Source organism: Ictalurus furcatus, chromosome 14 (assembly GCF_023375685.1).
Source record: "Ictalurus furcatus strain D&B chromosome 14, Billie_1.0, whole genome shotgun sequence".
Classification (NCBI taxonomy): Eukaryota; Metazoa; Chordata; class Actinopteri; order Siluriformes; family Ictaluridae; genus Ictalurus; species Ictalurus furcatus.
Window position 1 is genome coordinate 25,367,965 of NC_071268.1, and position 6,000 is coordinate 25,373,964.

Consider the following 6,000-nt stretch of genomic DNA (forward strand, 5'->3'; position numbering starts at 1 on the left):
TATAGCGTGGCCGGTTTATCGGTGTCCATTTTGGTCATTTTGTAGGTGTAAAATTACTGACAGTAGTCTATTTGCTGCTATGTATTTTATATTAGCAGCTATTATTCCTTGACAATAGCCTAAAGTGAATAAAACTTAACCCTAGCCTGTGTTCGTTCTGCATATAATTCTGCACGTTTTCTACACTACAGGGTTTGCGTCAGACAACAGACGTTCATCTGCCCTTGTTAACACGTATTTACAACTTCCAAAGTAGTAATTACGACTTGGCACGTGTACTCATTCTGGAAGCAACCAGACAACACAGGCAGAATGTTCTTTTCATGGCTAGTGATTAAGGTTAGGACGGTTTTTAAGTTGTTGTTTTTTTTTTTTTTAAAGGAAGTTGGAGAAGAAGGGGATACTTTCTTATCGTATCATTTACCACGGCGTCGTCTTTCTGCCATTTTGAAAAACGTGCCACGCCTTTTCACAGCACACAACCACGGTGCAGTCTGTTGTCTTGGGTCAAGTCACAGACTCGGCACCTGATAATAGTCTTAGGTTCTTAGGAGATTTCTGTCCAACATGCTTTTTTTTTATTTTTTTTTTATAAGATCATTAAGTTGGGTTTGTTTTGTCAGGATGTCATTAGACGCATTTTATTTTTAGGACGCCTTTCCTCGGTGTCCTGCTCATCCTGTGTTTGCGTTACGAAATGAAATCTTCTCCCGGATTACATGCTTATGGCCACACACCAGAGGCGAAGCAGCACAAGCAATGAGAGTCACTATTCCCTCAAAACCGGGTGCGTGAATGTGTGTGTAGATTGCAAATGTGTAGATATTGGAAAATGTTGGTAACCAGCACGGATAAGTCGAGTCGGTACGTGTGTGTGTGTGTGTGTTTGTGTTTGTGGATTGGCAGATAGTAGTAATCAGTATAGATTTTTTGGGTGTGTAGAGGTGTGTGCATGTGTGTATTGGCAAACGCTGGTTACCAACATGAATTTATTGTGTGTGTGTGTGTGTGTGTGTGTGTGTGTGTGTGGCACACATGCTGGCACATGTTGGCTACCACCATGAATATATTCATGAAGGCTGTCATGGTGTGCACTTGCATTTATATGCAGATTTGGCAGAAATGAGTCACTGATGAATTCTCTGTTGTCTCGGCCCCGTGAGTGTGTCTGTTCAATTCTCGGCTCTGTGCTCAAGTGTTTGGCTCAATGTGATGCCAATTACAGGTACAGGCGCAGAGGAGCCAAATCAAGATTTGAGGAACGGGTTGCCAGATTGGCGCTTTTTATCTTTTATCTTTTATCTTTTGCAATTTGCTTGAAAAATTATGTGACGAGAAAAGGTGTTTTTCCTGATAGCTGTGCAATGTACGGTGCATCCGGAAAGTATTCACAGCGCTTCACTTTTCCCACATGTTGTTATGTTACAGCCTTATTCCAACATGGATTAAATTCATTATTTTCCTCAAATTTCTACAAACAATACCCCATTATGACAACGTGAAAGAAGTTTGTTTGAAATCTTTGCAAATTTATTAAAAATAAAAAACAAAAAAAGAGCACATGTACATAAGTATTCACAGCCTTTGCTCAGTACTTTGTTGAAGCACCTTTGGCACCAATTACAGCCTCAAGTCTTTTTGAGAATGATGCTACAAGCTTGGCACACCTATTTTTGGGCAGTTTCTCCCGTTCTTCTTTGCAGGACCTCTTGAGCTCCATCAGGTTGGATGGGGAGCGTCGGTGCACAGCCATTTTCAGATCTCTCCAGAGATGTTCAATCGGGTTGAAGTCTGGGCTCTGGCTGGGCCACTCAAGGTCATTCACAGAGTTGTCCTGTAGCCACTCCTTTGTTATCTTGGCTGTGTGCTTAGGGTCGTTGTCCTGTTGGAAGATGAACCTTCGCCACAGTCTGAGGTCCAGAGCGCTCTGGAGCAGGTTTTCATCAAGGATGTCTCTGAACATTGCTGCATTCATCTTTCCCTCGATCCTGACTAGTCTCCCAGTTCCTGCTGCTGAAAAACATCCCCACAGCATGATGCTGCCACCACCATGCTTCACTGTAGGGATGGTATTGGCCAGGTGATGACTGGTGCCTGGTTTCCTCCAGACATGATGCTTGCCATTCAGGCCAAAGAGTTCAATCTTTGTTTCATCAGATCAGAGAATTTTGTTTTTTTTGGTCTAAGAGTTCTTCAAGTGCCTTTTGGCAAACTCCAGGCGGGCTGTCATGTGCCTTTTACTGAGGAGTGGCTTCCGTCTGGCCACTCTACCATGCAGGGCTGATTGGTGGAGTGCTGCAGAGATGGTTGTACTTCTGGAAGGTTCTCCTCTCTCCACAGAGACACGTTGGAGCTCTGTCAGTGTGCCCATCGGGTTTTTGATCACCTCCCCGACTAAGGCCCTTCTCCCCCGATCGCTCAGTTTGGCCGGGCGGCAGCTCTAGGAAGAGTCCTGCTGGTTCCAAACTTCTTCCATTTATGGATGATGGAAGCCACTGTGCTCATTGGGACCTTCAATGCTGCAGAAATGTTTCTGTACCCTTCCCCAGATCTGTGCCTCGATACAATCCTGTCTCGGAGGTCTACAGAGAATTCCTTGGACTTCACGGCTTGGTTTGTGCTCTGACATGCATTGTTAACTGTGGGACCTTATATAGACCGGTGTGTGCCTTTCCAAATCATGTCCAATCAACTGAATTTACCACAGGTGGACTCCAATCAAGTTGTAGAAACATCTGAAGGATGATCAGTGGAAACAGGATGCACCTGAGCTCAAATTGAGTGTCATGGCAAAGGCTGTGAATACTTATGTACATGTGCTTTTTCTTTGTTTTTTATTTTTAATAAATTTACAAAGATTTCAAACAAACTTCTTTCACGTTGTCATTATGGGGTATTGTTTGTAGAATTTTGAGGAAAATAATGAATTTAATCCATGTTGGAATGAGACTGTAACATAACAAAATGTGGAAACAGTGAAGCGCTGTGAATACTTTCCGGATGCACTGTAGATGTCATTGCATTGCAATTTAGGCTGGTTTATGGTGAGTAGTAGAGGTGCCGTTTTTAAAAAAAAAAGTTATATCATATAAAGCTCATATTAAAAATAAATCTGAGGGCGTTCCCGAGTGTAGTTCTGGCTGTAATTTAAACAACAGGTTCACTATCGTTTCTATAGTAACAGCTCATTCACTTATACGGTGGATGCTCCACGTAATCTAAGGCTAATAATTAAAAAAACAGATTTCAATAAATGAATGAGTCTTTATTGATCACATATACATATGCACAGTGAAATTCTTTTTTCCTTCACATACCCCAGCATGTCAGGAAGTCGGGGTCAGAGCGCAGGGTCAGCCATGATACAGCGCCCCCTGGAGCAGAGAGGGTTAAGGGCCTTGCTCAAGGGCCCAACAGTGGCAGCTTGGCAGTGCTGGGGCTTGAATGATCAGTAACCCAGACAAAGCCTTAACCACCAAGCCACCACTATCCCTACTTAGTTATTTAGCAAAGAGAAATGTAAAATCTTCGATATGGAGAAGTTTTACGTTAAGGCACGTTTAGTTAATGTCTATGGAAGGAGTCTCCAGTTTCAGTGCTTCGTAACAGTAACATTACAATCTGCCGGTCTTCTTAACTTCATGAGAAAAAGAAAAAAAAAGAGGCTGTTGAGCAAACATCTGTTTATAGCTGCTGTAAAGTAAATAAAAACATGAACTAACTTGTTGCATGGATGTTCTATAGCATTAAATGTAACTATAAATGTTTAAAAAGTGCAACATTAGTAAATCATTGGCAATTTGCTGGCTGTGGTATATATATATAGTTATTTTCCATGCCCTGTCATATTTTCTTCTTTTCGTGAACCAGTTGTGCGATCTTGACCTGTTTTCCCACATTATCATACTAGTCTAACTGTTAGTGGCACTTCCTTAAAGCTCACAGGTTTCCGATGAAACTTCCTTTGATTGGGAAAGAACAAACAAATTTCACTTTGTGCTTAGCTCCAGGCTGAAGTAGTGGCTTAGGCAGTAAGGAATTCCATTATATTTATACCACATTTTCTATAACTGCAGCTCTGACAGTAGTAACAGTAACAGTAACAGTTTATACTGGGAATTGTATGGCTGGTGCGTCACATAAAGCCATTTTTAAAACGTATGCAATCGTTCATTTCGTGAAGTTTTCTGTAAGGAGATGTTTATTTAACATTTATCGTCGTCGTTATTTGGAATTCGTTCGTACCGAGCTGTCTCATTACCTTCAAGAGTCTGGGGCATTAAAGAGCCTGGTAATGGAATATCTGTTTATATCTGCTTTAACATAACTTACTACAAGAACTAACTTGTTGCTCTGATATTCAATATGCATGAAACGTAACTATAAATAGATTAAAAAAAAAAAAAGTATGATGTGTCACTAGGACCCATTTCTCAATACTTAGGTCATTTTTTTTTCAAAAACTCTTCAGCTTGGCTTTCAGCTTTAATTTCACAACCGAAACGCACCGAAACTAGCAAAACACTTCGTACATGTCTCGATTCAACTCATTCTTCCACAACACAGCTCACCTTGTCACTCATAAAGCAATGACCTAATAAAAAAAGCCAAAACACAAACAACAAGGAGCGTTACAGGGTCATATATATATATATATATATATATATAAATTTCTTTGCAAAACAAGAACGACTCTCTCTACTGTTTCGAATTCACTGCAGTACATGTTACAGGAATGAATCAGACATGATTCATATTGAATATGGTTCCATACGTTTTATGCCTTTGTTTCTGATGAGCATTTCAACGACGGCGGTTTCCTGCACATCAGTGAAAATCCTACCTCTCCCACCTGTGGGAGGTAACCGTTGGGTCGTAAGCAGAATCACGAAAACAATTACACACGTGTGGGTTTGGAGGCTTTGCTCAATGTACTTCTGAAATGCGCAGGTCATACAGTCTCCGCTCCTGTCCTGTACAATATCATTTAAAAACGGCATGTTATGTTCACGTCCGCCTCATGCCTCCAGGGTCGGGGGTTCGATTCCCACCGTGGCCCTGTGTGTGCGGAGTTCTCCCCGTGCTGCGGGGGTTTCCTCCGGGTACTCTGGTTTCCTCCCCCAGTCTAAAGACATGCATGGTAGGCTGATTGGCGTGTCTAAAGTGTCCGTAGTGTATGAGTGGGTGTGTGAGTGTGTATGTGATTGTGCCCTGCGATGGACTGGCACCCTGTCCAGGGTGTACCCCGCCTTGTGCCCGATGCTCCCTGGGATAGGCTCCAGGTTCCCCGTGACCCTGAAAAGGATACGCGGTATAGAAGATGGCTGGATGGATGTTATGTTCACATTTACACCATTTTTAAATGATATTGTTACTCTTTGGCTCCTATCTTCTGCACTACCTGTTATATCGGACACTTCTACACTAGAACTGCGTACTGTTCGGCGCTACACTGTCTCTTACTGTCCCTATTGTCCTGTTTTAGTACTCACAGTACTGTCTTGTGTTGTTAGCACACGTCTACACGTTCACTTTGTGTCGAATGTGTAGATCTTATTTAGTTCTGTCTCGTCTCCTGTGGTTGGTGTGTTGTTTTATGTAGCACCGTGGTCCCGGAGGAGCGTAGTTTCTTTTCATTGTGTACTGTACCAGTGTATATGGCTGAAATGACAGTAAAGCAACTTGAACTTGATTGTGTTCACCTGTTATGTGTCTGTCCTCAGTTACTATTAGTATATCTATGTATATCCCGCATTGTCATTGTTCATTGTAAAGTCCTGCGATGCTTTTTGTGTCATGTAATTAGTATCCGAGCCTTGTTTTCCTGTTTGGTTCCTTCTGGTTTTCATCTCTTGCTTCCTCATGACTCCTATAGACTCGTGTTCTGCCTCTCACTTCGCATCACAGTAACACAACACACCACCCTGTAGTCGATTATTTGGTTATAGATAATAGGACACTCCATTGTGTTTCATTCCCTATTTTTATATATATATATAT